The sequence below is a fragment of the Engystomops pustulosus genome, chromosome 2, assembly GCF_040894005.1.
Source record: "Engystomops pustulosus chromosome 2, aEngPut4.maternal, whole genome shotgun sequence".
Taxonomy (NCBI): Eukaryota; Metazoa; Chordata; class Amphibia; order Anura; family Leptodactylidae; genus Engystomops; species Engystomops pustulosus.
Window position 1 is genome coordinate 61,635,100 of NC_092412.1, and position 13,849 is coordinate 61,648,948.

Here is a 13,849-nt window from a genome sequence, read left to right on the forward strand (position 1 = left end):
GCCTTTTCATGTCCTAATGAAAATGCCGCTTTCCTCATGGATGGTAAAAGACATACCCTGTTTCCTTGAGGATAGTGATATCTGGTCTTCCCCGCTTTCTCCCTACTGCAAGTACATGAAGCTAAATAATGTTCAGCTTCAGGCATCATGAATATGTTACTTTCATCTGCTTTAATGTACTGTGCAGGATTTCTAGCTATCTAGGACCAAAGCATATTCTTTATTTATACCTCATTTGCACAGATAAAGAAGGATTTACCTGTAGGCAAGATGGTCACCATAAAAATAATTACTACACATCTGTTGTAAAGATGAACTTAAGACTTAAGTTGCTATAACAGTAGGAGCATGTGCTATTTGCACCTCAAGCCGATAAGTCAAAGCTATTTGCAAATGTTTTTTTGTTATTTTTTGCTCCTTGTGTACCTTTGAAGACCTTAACAGACTCTGTGCGGCTTTACCTTCTCTCAGGGAGAGCAGAGGGAATAACAGCCTGTTCCATATGCCATTGAGGATAGGACAGATGTTTCTATCACAGGGCAGCACGGTCATATAACAAGAGATTTTCTCTACAGATGGCCCTATGCATATGTCAAACAATCCATCTCTATGTATGGACTATAAATAGTGTCCTCCAGAACGAGAATAAATAGACCAGTGTGAGATGAATAGGATGCAGAGAGAGAATGGCTACGATACTGCACATTGTGGCTCTGTGTGTCATTTAGAATTTTTTGTCATTTTCATTGTCTGTAGTTTGTTACTTGCACTCCCACTATAATAAGGGGTCATAATGGATATTTATCTTCATGTCTGACTGTAGAAGAAGTCTGCAGGTTGCTGCAAGGTAAAAAGGTAGGAGCAATATATATCATTTATTTTACTGTAAATATGTATGGTTTTATAGTATTGCACATTTTATAGCTATAAATCCTACAATTTTGTTATGATCAAATTTTGCCCATTTTTATCCGGTTGCAAATGACAGTTTTTAGAAAAGTGACTGTTGCTTTAAGAACAGAGGTGATAAGTCATATCCTGCATAGGTGGCTTTTTTGAGAATACCATATCCCTTTATGATAAGTGAAACAGTACAGGGTGGAATACTGTAAGAAAACAAACCAAAATCTGTGAAATTCTTGTAGATAATAGCTATGTTTATCACATGTGCATCGTACATATGTATGAATTATGCTGTATAGATGATACAATTACTCTAACAAAAATGCAGGCTCATTCATGGATGCAATTATTTTTGCACGCCAGAGGTGACAAAAGTGACACTTGTAGGCTTAATGCATACATTGGATGTCCTAGAAGAAATAATAAATGAATACTAATTTGATATTGATGTCATAAACATAAACACACAGATTGTATGGAGACAGAAGTATGAAGAAGATCATAATAAGATCATAATATTTATGTATTAATAAGAACATTTTGATCCAATGTTTAACATTAGGTTTAACATTCAGGTTTTGTACACAGTTTTTATGGGAAACTATCATGTTATTATGTTATGATACTAAATATACAGTTTTCTCACTTAAAGTATCAGTAACATGAATTTCCCTGCACATGATCCTAGTGCAGGAGCTGTGAACCTCTCTCACTCTCTTAAACAGTCAGTTAACATTCCTATTAAGTTGGATTAAAATAGTTTCCCATTTACTTCTACAACTTTCATATAATACATTTTCCTAATGAGCAACAACAATAATTTACACTACTGAGCAACAACTAATGATGTACACTCTGTGTAGTGATAATGCACATATGTTTGTTAAAATATGAAATGTTCACTGCATTATAAATCAGACAGTATAGATTTTCATTGTGCCTAGAGAGCCGGCTTTGTTTCATAACTACATAGGTCTTAACGTATGAATGAAAGGGCTGTGGGATATCCCCTCTGCAGTATACATCCTTTTCCACTGAATAGTACAGGGTCGATTGAGTTCAGTTTAACTTGGATCAGGTAACTTGTGATTGGTTTCCAATGGAAAAGCTGTGCTGCTCCGCTTCCAGGAGTGCTAGACTGCAGACCAAAGAAGAGTGCTCTGGCACTGGCTCGGTGAATATAAGCCTAGTAATCCATGTTAAAATCCATCTTCTTTATTGATACATGTTAAAAAAGATTTTCTTGATGGTAGCAAAACACTGCATACAACATTCAGTATGTTTTTCTACCATCAAGATGGATTGTTTTTAAGTCCAGCGCTGTATAGTCTTTCCCAAATACAAGATGGTGACATAGTGCTCCCTTTTCCTTCTACGCATGCTCGTATTCTTGATTCCGATTGCACAATGAATGATGATGGACATTGAGAGAACCTTTTGAGCAAGAATATAACCGAGCAGCCTTTTGCAGACATTGATCGATATATAATCAAAAATCAAGTAAGTGTAACATGTACAAATTATCAGTAAACCGATCCGACAAGACTCAGCTAATCAAATAATGAAAATAGCACAAGGAACGCTATGGCTGCCCTCTTGGGTATGCATGCAAGCTTTAGACTAACAGAAAAAGAGGATGCAACATGCCAAATGTGATAATAAAAGATAATTTTTATTGAATACAAAGTTCATTAAAATGTCATATAAAATAGCATCTCAGGAGAGACATAAAATATGAAGCACACCAAGTATACTGTCCATACACAATATTATATTAACAGGAAGTGTAACCAACCAGTGTAAACAGTAACAAACTGCAATGCAAGATATATACCATTAGTAACATATCGCCTATATCGGCTTGTAATTAGACCCCATAATGCAGCATCGTGCCTTGGTTAGTGGTTGCAAAGTTAAACATTGCATAAGATGTAGTAATTGGACATACTACCTGGCGTGCCTCTAGCCCCAAACGCGCGTTTCAACCCGCCTGGTCTTTCTCAAGGGGTGGTGTTACTGCACACGCTCCCGGATTATATATAACTGAGGGCCAATAAGCCGCCAGATTCAAATTGAGAGCCCACGTTCACCTGTATGTGTGGCGCATGGTCCGCCTATCGGCCCCACGTCATCGGAGGGGGCGGGCCCATGATGTCAGAGGGGCGGAGCCTAGGTTCCGCCTCACATGACTGCACAGACACACCCCCCGCATGAATATCGCGGCGCTGCGACAGACCGAGCATGCGCACCAGGTGGAGGTGAGAAATAGCAGCGGGATACACAGAGTATAACTTAAAAAGATAAAATCACATTTGGCATGTCGCATCCTCTTTTTCTGTTAGTCTAAAGCTTGCATTGATCGATATATGTTGTAGTACACTACTGTATACCCCTTATTTTTAATATTGCATTTTGCTCACTAATTAGGATGTGGGGATTGCACTTCCGCTATCCTGTATAGCGTTGTGGCAACCATGGGAACGCGCAAGTCGCCTCATAGTGCCCCAAACACCTGATTTTCTTACTTTATTGGAATATATATTTCACCATGGAATATATGTTATGGTCCGTGTTCATCTTTAGAATGTTATGTGGAGTTTTGTATATGCTGTCACTGTTTTACACATGGGTTGGTGATTGCTTCACCGCTATTTAAGTCACGTGACCTGTAACTCACTATGCTTGAGAATGCTTTGATTGAATAAGCAGAACGACGCATTACTATGGTGGAATAAAAACTCTTAAGCTTTCTACATAGATACAGCAACAGAACTAAGACTACTACATAGATATGGTACCAAAATCATGATTGATACATAGATACAGGAACAGGGCCAATATTAATACATCAATAAAGGACAAAAACCAAGATTACTACATATATGCAAGACCAGAACTGAAGAAAAGTGACAGCCTTAGGGTGATGCCACACATGGCGTTTTGAAACCGTTTTTGGTCCGTTTTTAAGCAATCCATTAAAAAATGCATGTGTTAAAAAACGCATCCGTTTTTTAACAGGTTTTCCAAATTGAATTTCACAATAGTATGTGAAGAACAATATGTGTGAAGAACACATTGCAGATGTTTCCATATATCTGCAATGTGTTCTTCACACATAGTGTTCTTCACATACTATTGTGAAGAACACCATTCGGCACGCGTGTCTTCCGATAAGTTAGCAGATGTACGGAAACATCTGCAATGTGTTCTTCACTGTGTTCTTCACTTAAATGATCCTGCCTTCACTGTGTTCACTGTTTTCATTGTATTCTTCACTGTGTTTTCTTAAGTAAATACTCGATCTCGAGCAGGGGAAATACTCGTCCGAGCAACGAGCCGTTTGCTAATACTCGAACGAGCATCAAGCTCGGACGATTATAACTGCTCATCTCTAATCTCCAAGATAACAGAGAGTCAGTAGAGTCACAAAACATAGGAGATGCTGCACAATTGTGAGCTCATGGATAATGCTAGGACTTCCTGTAAATCTAGTTAGAAACAGAAGAAGTCTTTGATTGGAGGAGCTTTTATTTTTTTCTTCTATTTTTATGTCCCCACAGATGCCAATATAGCCACAGTGTCCCCACAGCAGTTCTTATAGTAGCCAATACAGTCACTGTGCCCCAAGTAACCCCAGTGCCACAGTGCCTTCTGAAGCCAGTAGTTACAGAACACTATGAGCAAATAGTAATAATTCCTCTTTGTAGACAATAATCCATAATAACAGTGCCACCAATGGTTCAGTTCAGCCTTGTAGCCCATATTGACAGTCCCTTTTGTTGCCAACAGTAATACTGTCACACTTAGTAGCGAATAGCTACAGTGCCCCCTCACAGCCTATAATCACAGCATCCCCAATTGCCAATGGTAACAGTGCCCCTATAGGTAGCCCCAGTTCATGTCCCCAGTATGTAGGTGGTAGCCCCAGCAAACACCCCCAGTATATAGATAAGTAAAAGGTATCCACAGTACATGTCCTCCACTGCATAGATAGGTAGCCCTAACACATGTCCCCAGTATATAAATAGGCAGCCCCAGCACATGTCCCCAGTATACAGGTAGGTAGCCCCAGCACACGCCCCCAGTATATAGATAGGTAGCCCCAGCTTATGCCCCCAGTATGTAGATAGGTAGCCCTAGCACATGTCCCCAGTATATATATAAGTAGTCCCAACACACACCTGAGTATACAGGAAGGTATCCCCAGTATATAGATAGTTAGCCCCAGCACGCATCCCCAGTTTATATATAGGTCACCCTAGCACACGCCCCGAATATATAGACACAAAGCCCAAGCACATACACCTAGTATATAGATAGGTAGCCTCAGCACACTCCCCCACAGTACATAGGTAGCCTCAGCATACTCCCCCACTGTATATAGGTAGCCCCAGCACACTCGCCCCTCCATTTTATAGGTAGTCCCCACCAGTATATAGGTGGCCCCCGCACACTCCCCCAATATATAGGTAGCAACAGCACACTCCCCCTCCCAGTATGTAATTAGCCCCAGCACACTGCCATAAAAAAAAACTATTATTCTTCTGCTAGTAGAGTCAGCTCCATTCACTCTGCCCACTAAGACGTTATGAGGCGACAACCTGCTGCTTCATAGTAGGCATAGAGAGCAGAGCTCACGGAGCTGGCTCTGCTGTCACTACTGCAGAAGAGTCTCAAGGAGAAGAGGAGCGGTGGGGGGCACCTGGAAGATCAGTAATGAGATAATTTTTTTAATGTGCTGGGGCAGTGAGTGGCTACTGTTGATCGCCCGCCCCACCCAGTGGAAGAAATGGCATGTCACCCACTCTATTCAATTCTGAATAAAAAAATAATAATTAGCCTTGAAGCTTTAGCTATGCTTTAAAGTATACCTGTCACCAGAAATGTGACAAGTTCCAATAGCTTATGCTATGTTGATTTTAAAAATGCCTTTGTGAACATACTGAAATATCTCAAAACTTAATAAAACTTTATTTTACATTACCTGGCTCCCAGCCAGCAGTGTGTGGTAAGTCCCTTTCCCCTCCTCAGGAAGAGTGTTTAGGCACACAGGCTACATGTGCTTGCACCTTCACCCGGGAACTTGCCACACGTTACCACTGAGCACCAGAACGCTCCCTTCAGTGAAGAAATTTGTGCTGCATGAATAATAGTGAAGCCATACCTCCCAACTTTTGGGCAAGAGAAAGAGGGACACAAAGCCCCTCCCCCTTTTTCTAAACCACGCCCACTGTCCCACCCACAGGCATAGTATAATATCTACCTTGATGGTGCCCCCATGGTACAACACCCCTTAATTTGCCCCCCCCTTCCCATGGACCAATATAATATCCCCTAATGCAACTCTGCAACATGTAAACCATATAAGACCCCTCTTTAATTTTATTCTGCCTTTACATTTGGTTTTGCACTTTTATTTATCTCCCCAAACTTACACATAATACTATCTGAACTCCTACACCTACCCCTTCTCACATGGTGTAGTCCCAGTTCTCTATCCTCCTCATTTTGTTCCCTTCTGTCCTCCATCCTCCTCCTGTAGCCCCCTTTCCTATATCCTTCTCCTGTTCTCTATCCTCCTCATTCTGTGACCTCCTGTCCTCCAGCCTCCTCCTGTAGTCTCCTGGCCTCTATCCTCCTCCTGTAGCCCCCTTCCCTATATCCTTCTCCTGTTCTCTATCCTCCTCATTCTGTGACCTCCTGTCCTCCAGCCTCCTCCTGTAGCCTCCTGTCCTCCAGCCTCCTCCTGTAGTCTCCTGGCCTCTATCCTCCTCCTGTAGCCTCCTGTCCTCCAGCCTCCTCCTGTAACTCCTGTCCTCCATCCTCCTCCTGTAACCTCCTGTCCTCCATCCTCCTCCTGTAGCTCCTGTCCTCCATCCTAATCCTGTAGCCTCCTGTCCTCTACCCTCCTCCTGTAGCCTCCTGTCCTCTATCCTCCTCCTGTAGCCTCCTGTCCTCTATCCTCCTCCTGTAGCCTCCTGTCCTCTATCCTCCTCCTGTAGCCTCCTGTCCTCTATCCTCCTCCTGTAGCCTCCTGTCCTCCATCCTCCTCCTGTAGCCTTCTGTCCTCTATCCTCCTCCTGTAGCCTTCTGTCCTCTATCCTCCTCCTGTAGCTCCTGTCCTCCATCCTCCTCCTGTAACTCCTGTCCTCCATCCTCTTCCTGTAACCTCCTGTCCTCCATCCTCCTCCTGTAGCTCCTGTCCTCCATCCTCCTCCTGTAGCTCCTGTCCTCTACCCTCCTCCTGTAGCCTCCTGTCCTCTATCCTCCTCCTGTAGCCTCCTGTCCTCTATCCTCCTCCTGTAGCCTCCAGCCTCCTGTCCCCCAGCCTCCTCTAGCATCATCCTGTCCTCCAGCCTCCTGTCCCCCAGCCTCCTCTAGCATAATCCTGTCCTCCAGCATCATCCTGTCCCCCAGCCTCCTGTCCCCCAGCCTCCTCCTCCTGTACCCCAGCCTCCTCTAGCATCATCCTGTCCTCCAGCCTCCTGTCCCCCAGCCTCCTCTAGCATCATCCTGTCCTCCAGCCTCCTCTAGCATCATCCTGTCCTCCAGCCTCCTGTCCCCCAGCCTCCTCTAGCATCATCCTGTCCTCCAGCCTCCTGTCCCCCAGCCTCCTCTAGCATCATCCTGTCCTCCAGCCTCCTGTCCCCCAGCCTACTCTAGCATCATCCTGTCCTCCAGCCTCCTCCTCCTGTACCCCAGCCTCCTTCAGCATCATCCTGTCCTCCAGCCTCCTCCTCCTGTACCCCAGCCTCCTCTAGCACCATCCTGTCCTCCAGCCTCCTGTCCCCCAGCCTCCTCCAGCATCATCCTGTCCTCCATCCTCCTGTCCCCCAGCCTTCTCCTCCTGTCCCCCAGCCTGTTCCAGCATCATCGTGTCCCCCCAGCCTCCTTTCCCCCAGCCTCCTCCTCCTGTCCCCCAGCCTCTTCCAGCATCATCCTGTCCCCCAGCCTCCTCCTCCTGTCCCCCAGCCTCTTCCAGCATCATCGTGTCCCCCCAGCCTCCTTTCCCCCAGCCTTCTCCTCCTGTCCCCCAGCCTCCTCCAGCATCATCCTGTCCCCCAGCCTCCTCCTCCTGTACCACAGCATCCATCATCCTGTCCTCCAGCCCCCTGTCCCCCAGCCTTCTCCTCCTGTCTCCCAGCCTCCTCCAGCATCATCGTGTCCCCCCAGCCTCCTTTCCCCCAGCCTTCTCCTCCTGTCCCCCAGCCTCCTCCAGCATCATCGTGTCCCCCCAGCCTCCTTTCCCCCAGCCTTCTCCTCCTGTCCCCCAGCCTCCTCCAGCATCATCGTGTCCCCCCAGCCTCCTTTCCCCCAGCCTTCTCCTCCTGTACCCCAGCCTCCTCCAGTTTCCTCCTCCTGTCCCCAAGGATACCAAAATTATAGGTTTTATAATGATTTTATACTTTTACAAAAATGAAAACCTCCTCTTCATATTGCCATCTTCTGATGCTAAGTTGTTCTTTTTAGTGGTCTTGTTTTAGAGTGCAGAACATTTTTTATATCACTTTTTAGAGCATTTTGTTAAAAGGTATTAATTAAAAATCTTTTTTTGGAAAGTTTTTTGCGTTTTTTTCTCCGGCGTTTACCGTGCAGGTCCAGTAACGATTCTTTTTTACAGATTGTTACATACCAAAATACCGTATATTCCGGCGTATAAGACGACTTTTGAAGACAGAAAAATCTTCTGTCTTGTCTGGGGTCGTCTTATACGCCGGTAATCCCGACCGCCCTCCGTGTATTCACGGGCTGAGCCCTCACCATAGCCGGTAAGTCTTTGCTGCATATTGCAGCGAAAACACCGGTTTTCACAGCGATGGCTGCCGGCAGCCTCAAAAATCTGCCGGCAGCCTCAAAAAGACATCGGGGCCACCGGAGGGTGAGTATGCGCCCCGATGTCTTTTTGAGGCTGCTGGCAGATTTTTGCCTTCAGCCTACCGCGCCGTCTTCTTTCTTCTGCCGGGCGCCGCCATGTTTTTCCCCGGGGTAGCGCCTAGTATGACGTCAGCAGCGGCGCATCATACTAGGCGCCTGCCGGGGAAGATCAATGGCGGCGCCCAGCAGAAGAAAGAAGACGGCTCGGAAGACTGAAGATGAGCCGCGCGGACATCAGGGGAGCAGCGCAGCACCTCGGGGCCACCGGAAGGTGAGTATATAAGTTTTTTTTTTAATGCTGGGCTGTGCTGTATACTACTGCGGGCTGTGCTGTATACTACTGGGGGCTGTGCTGTATACTACTGGGGGCTGTGCTGTATACTACTGGGGGCAGTGCTGTATACTACTGGGGGCTGTGCTGTATACTACTGGGGGCTGTGCTGTATACTACTGGGGGCAAGCTGTATACTACTGGGGGCTGTGCTGTATACTACTGGGGGCAAGCTGTATACTACTGGGGGCTGTGCTGTAATGGTAATGTTGTTGTTGTATGCCTTATGTTTATGAGCGACAGTTTTCCTGCTATATACCTGCATGTCATAAGAATTTACATTATAAAAAGGACCATGTTAAATTCAAATCAGTTTTTTTTTTAATTTTTACCGGTGTTTTGTATGCGTTGGAAAAGGGGTAGTCTTATACGGCGAATATATCTTAAACTCTATATTTTAAACAGGAAAGTAGGGGGGTCGTCTTGTACACCGGAATATACGGTATATGTATGTGTATGTGTGTGGGGGTTGTGTTTTTGTGTGTTTTATACTTTATTAAGTGTTTTTATGGGAAAGTGACATTTTAGGGGCTTATAATTTCATGTATTTATTTTTTATTCAAGTCCAATACACTGCTCTACAATACTTCTTCATTGTAGAGCAGTGTAAACTGTCTTCCAGGGAGATTGTGCAGCCCCAGGGCACTTGGCAGTCCTCGGGGCTGCCCAGAAGAGGAACAGCCTTACACGCCGTGATCATGCATGACCGCGGCGTGTAAGGGGTTAACACCCGCGATCGGAGTCAGCTCCGATCGCGGGTGTTACAGCGCGGTGTCAGCTGTGATAGACAGCTGCCAGCCGCGGCTTCTGGTGCCGGCTCTGTTCGTGAGCCGGTGCCAGAAGCGGGAAGCTATACTACGTCCCGGTGCGCTAAGTATCTAGCCACAGGGACGTGGTATAACGTCCAGGTGTGCCTAGGGGTTAATAGCTCACTGATGGCTATATCCCCCTTGGTGTGGAGAAGGGAAAAATAATCGCAATGTCTGGCGGTTCACAAGACATTGCGATTATTTCAGGGCTTGTATGTCACAAAGCTGCCATACAAGTCCTGATAGAGGTGTCCTGTCACACAGCTACAGGTCAGTGTGGGGGTCAGGCTGTGTCCTACCTCATCACTGCTGTGCAGATTCTCCTAATGGATGTCTGTAGCCTCTGGAGGGGGGCACATCACACAGGCTGCCCCCTCCACCTCCACAGCTTCAGGAGCAGAGGGTCTCCGGGTCACACAGCAGCAGGCCCTCCTGAAGATTCATCCTCAGAGATCGCGGCAGCACACACAGGGGGGGAGGAGGAGGAGGGGCCGTGCTGTGCCATGCTCTGTGCTGGGAGCTCACGATCTCCAGGTGACACCCCCCCTCCCCCCTGTTGATTCCTCCTTAGACATCCCACGGCAGCTCACACAGGGGGAGGGGGGCGGCCCGGGGGAGGAGAAGGAGGGGCCGTGCACTGCTGTGAGCTCTGCCTTCACAGCCTCCGCGCTGCCTCCTCTGTCTCTGCAGCCGGTGTGTCCCGGGACCAGGAGACGGGACAAAGTCTCTTGGCCCGGGACAATGCAGAGGAAAGCGTGATAACCTCTTAACCTCCCGGGGCGGCGGGACACAGCTGAAAAACCGTGAAAGTCCCGCCGAACCCGGGACGGTTGGGAGGTATGGTGAAGCCGTGCCACAAAAGGGTCGCGTGGGGCACATATGTAGCACGGACCCTTCTTAAATACCTCTGCAAGCAGTTTGTACAGGATAGAACGTGAAAAGTCTGTCAGAAAATTGGCCCTTTCCCCTCCTCAGGAAGAGTGTTTAGGCACACAGGCTACATGTGCTTGCACCTTCACCCGGGAACTTGCCACACTCTCCTGGCAGGGAGCCAGGTCATGTACAATTTTTATTGAAATGATTTAGAATGCTGAAAAGGTATTTTTAAAATCAGCATAGCAGAGGCTATTGGAACCTGTCACCAACTACAAATGACATTTCTGGTGACAAGTTTGTTTTAAAAATGTTTAAAATTATTTGGTAACTTTACATTATGCTAAGAAATCTGCACTGCAAATCCACACTAGTAAACATTACCTCATGGTGCTGCTTCAGTGAGGCATTTACATAATAAATGTATCATAATATATAAAAATGTATAATATATAAGTCTCTCTTGAGGAGTTTGGGTCTTTATGGAATGCTGGAATATATTGGGGCTTACTTACTAAGGGTCTGCTGAACGCACTTTCGTTGGATGTTGGTAATTTTCGGGATTAGCGGCACTGTGACAGGTATTTAGAAGGGGATTGTGTCGCATTTGATCGAATTTTGGCACATCGGCGCCAGCTTTCATGCGACAGAAATCGGGGGGTGGGCCGTCCGCCTATCTGACTGTTTTGGACTGAGCACAGGATTTAATATTCAAATTGTGTTGCAACCAATGCATTTACATGCACCGGGAAGAAGATGGTGAGCTCCGGCGGACCTGAGCAGGGAGGCGACAGATGCAGGAAATCGGGCGCACAATCTTTGTGAATCGCGACACAATGCATTGTCGTTAGACAATGCACTACGGGTGAACTCTGTCGGCTGGATAGGTAAATGTGCCTCATTGTACGTATAGAGGAAGTTTACTGAAAACAGTGCAAACTGCACTATATGAAGTTTTCCTGTCTCGTGTGCAGGGGATGCCAGATTCATGATTTGTGGTTCACATGAATCTCATGAATCGGACGCCCCCTGCACTGCTCCGACAGAGTAAACCAACTTTTTTGGTGCACCTTTAACATTTCTGTCGGACATGTTAAATTTGTCGCACGTTACCACTGAGCACCAGAACGCCCCCTTCAGTGAAGAAATTTGTGCTGCATGAATAATAGTGAAGCTGCGCCACAAAAGGGTCGCGTGGGGCACATATGTAGCACGGACCCTTCTTAAATACCTCTGCAAGCAGTCTGTACAGGATAGAACGTGAAAAGTCAGAAAATTGGCACACGGCTGGCGTCAGCTCACCTGGGCAAGTGCCGGGGCCCACGGCACACGCTGGCCCGATCATAAAACTCAATTACATCGGCATCCTTGCGTGCTGGTGCGGGTGACAGGGGAGTGGGGCTGCAGGCTTATCCTCCGAGGAATCAATTGCAGAGTGTCTGTGCTCACTGTGCAGGATGCTGGAGGGCGACATGATGACCTCACGCCACCAGCGTCCCTGCTTCACTGAAGACTATGGCCCCAGAAGAGGTGAAGAGGAGTGCGGGATGGAGCCATGGACCTGCATGCTTGAGGTAAGTTAACGTATATTATTTTTCTATTGCCCACTATATGGTACTAAATGTGCATTTAATTAATTCAGGGGGCTGTATGTACCTAATTAATGGAGCCGCCTCTTACAGTTAAAAGTTTGAGGGGCTGTATATTAATTCATGAAGCAACTGTATGTTAACCCTTTAAGGATGCAATGTTTTTATGTTAATTTTTTCACTTCCCACCTTCTAAAATCTATAACATTTTCATTTTTCCGTGGACAGAGCTGTGTGAGGGCTTTTTTTCGGAATAAGAAACATTACTGCTCAGTGACGTTATTTATTATTCCTTGTTGTGTACTGGGAAGCTGGAAAAAATTCTAAATGTGGGGAAATTGGCGAAAAAACGCCAATTGTATCACTTTATTGTGGGCTCAGTTTTTACCATAAAGGTTTTATTGTATTTTAATACATTTTTAAAAAATGAAAACTTTCCCATACTATGGTGTATGGAGCTGTGTGTGGTGTAATTTTTTACGCAATGAGCTGACATTTTCATTTGTACCATTTTGAGGACTGTGCGAGTTTCTGATCACATTTTATAAAAATTTTTATGAGATGCAAAATGGTGTAAAGGTGGCGTTTTGGATAATTGGGTGCTATGTTCCATTATTGGGTTCACTGTAAGGAATAACCATTTTTATATTTTGATCAGGCATTTTGAGACGCAGTGATGCCTGTATTTGTGATTTTTACAGTTTATTTTGTTATATATCAGTTGTAGGGAAAGAGGGGTTAATCTTATTGAATTCTTTTTTTTAGACCCTCTATGGTAATTTAACCCTAGATGGCCTGATCACTCCTACCATATACTGCAATACTTACATAGGATTCGTTACAATGTGTACATGTATGGTGTAGAGCGCTAAGAGGTTAATTCTTGGACTAGCGGTCTATTTATTCATTAAATTGTGTGTTTTTAATGCCGCCACATGTGTTCACTGCTAAGGGGCCCACTGAGGCTCTGTCGCCCAGGGACCCACTGATTCCTGGAGCTGGCCCTGGCACGGCCCTAAGTAAATGTGCTCCTATGTGTTTTATTTTTCAGTCTTCCAAGCTAATACGTTCTTTGCCACAAGATGGCACCATATGCATTAGTTGTGCCGGAAGATCTTCTAAAAGTTTTGAAAGATGCTTCTAAACTGATGTATAACTTACAAGTGATTGATGTTACTAGAATTGTTTCTATCTATAACATTATATTTTTTACAGTTATTTAAAGAGGACTGGTGCTATTACTTTATATTATTTTATGTAAACTTTGCATTTTGATCTGGTTTTAAATGCACGTGCAACAAAAAGGAATCGTCTGACTATATGATGGTTTGATATTCACCCATGCATCACTATAGTATCTATAAAGTTTATTAAGAAAACTGCCATATAAGAGTCTTATTGGGAAATTTATAATCTGTCCCTCCAATAGAGGAATACGAGGATGGTTAGTTCCCCCCATTACAAAACCT

General features: G+C 45.3%; 1 long non-coding RNA gene across 3 annotated transcripts in view; it reads left to right on the top strand.

The window, feature by feature from the left end:
* Positions 1–669: 669 nt before the first annotated feature.
* Positions 670–13,849, top strand: part of LOC140117803 (uncharacterized) — an 85,420-nt gene continuing 72,240 nt past the window's right edge. For 2 of the 3 annotated variants that reach the window (XR_011853083.1, XR_011853085.1), the window contains exon 1: positions 2,316–2,403. This is a non-coding gene — a long non-coding RNA (uncharacterized lncRNA). Of the gene's footprint in view, positions 856–2,315; positions 2,404–13,849 lie in introns of those variants that run through there. The other variant, XR_011853084.1, reaches the window with a different exon arrangement.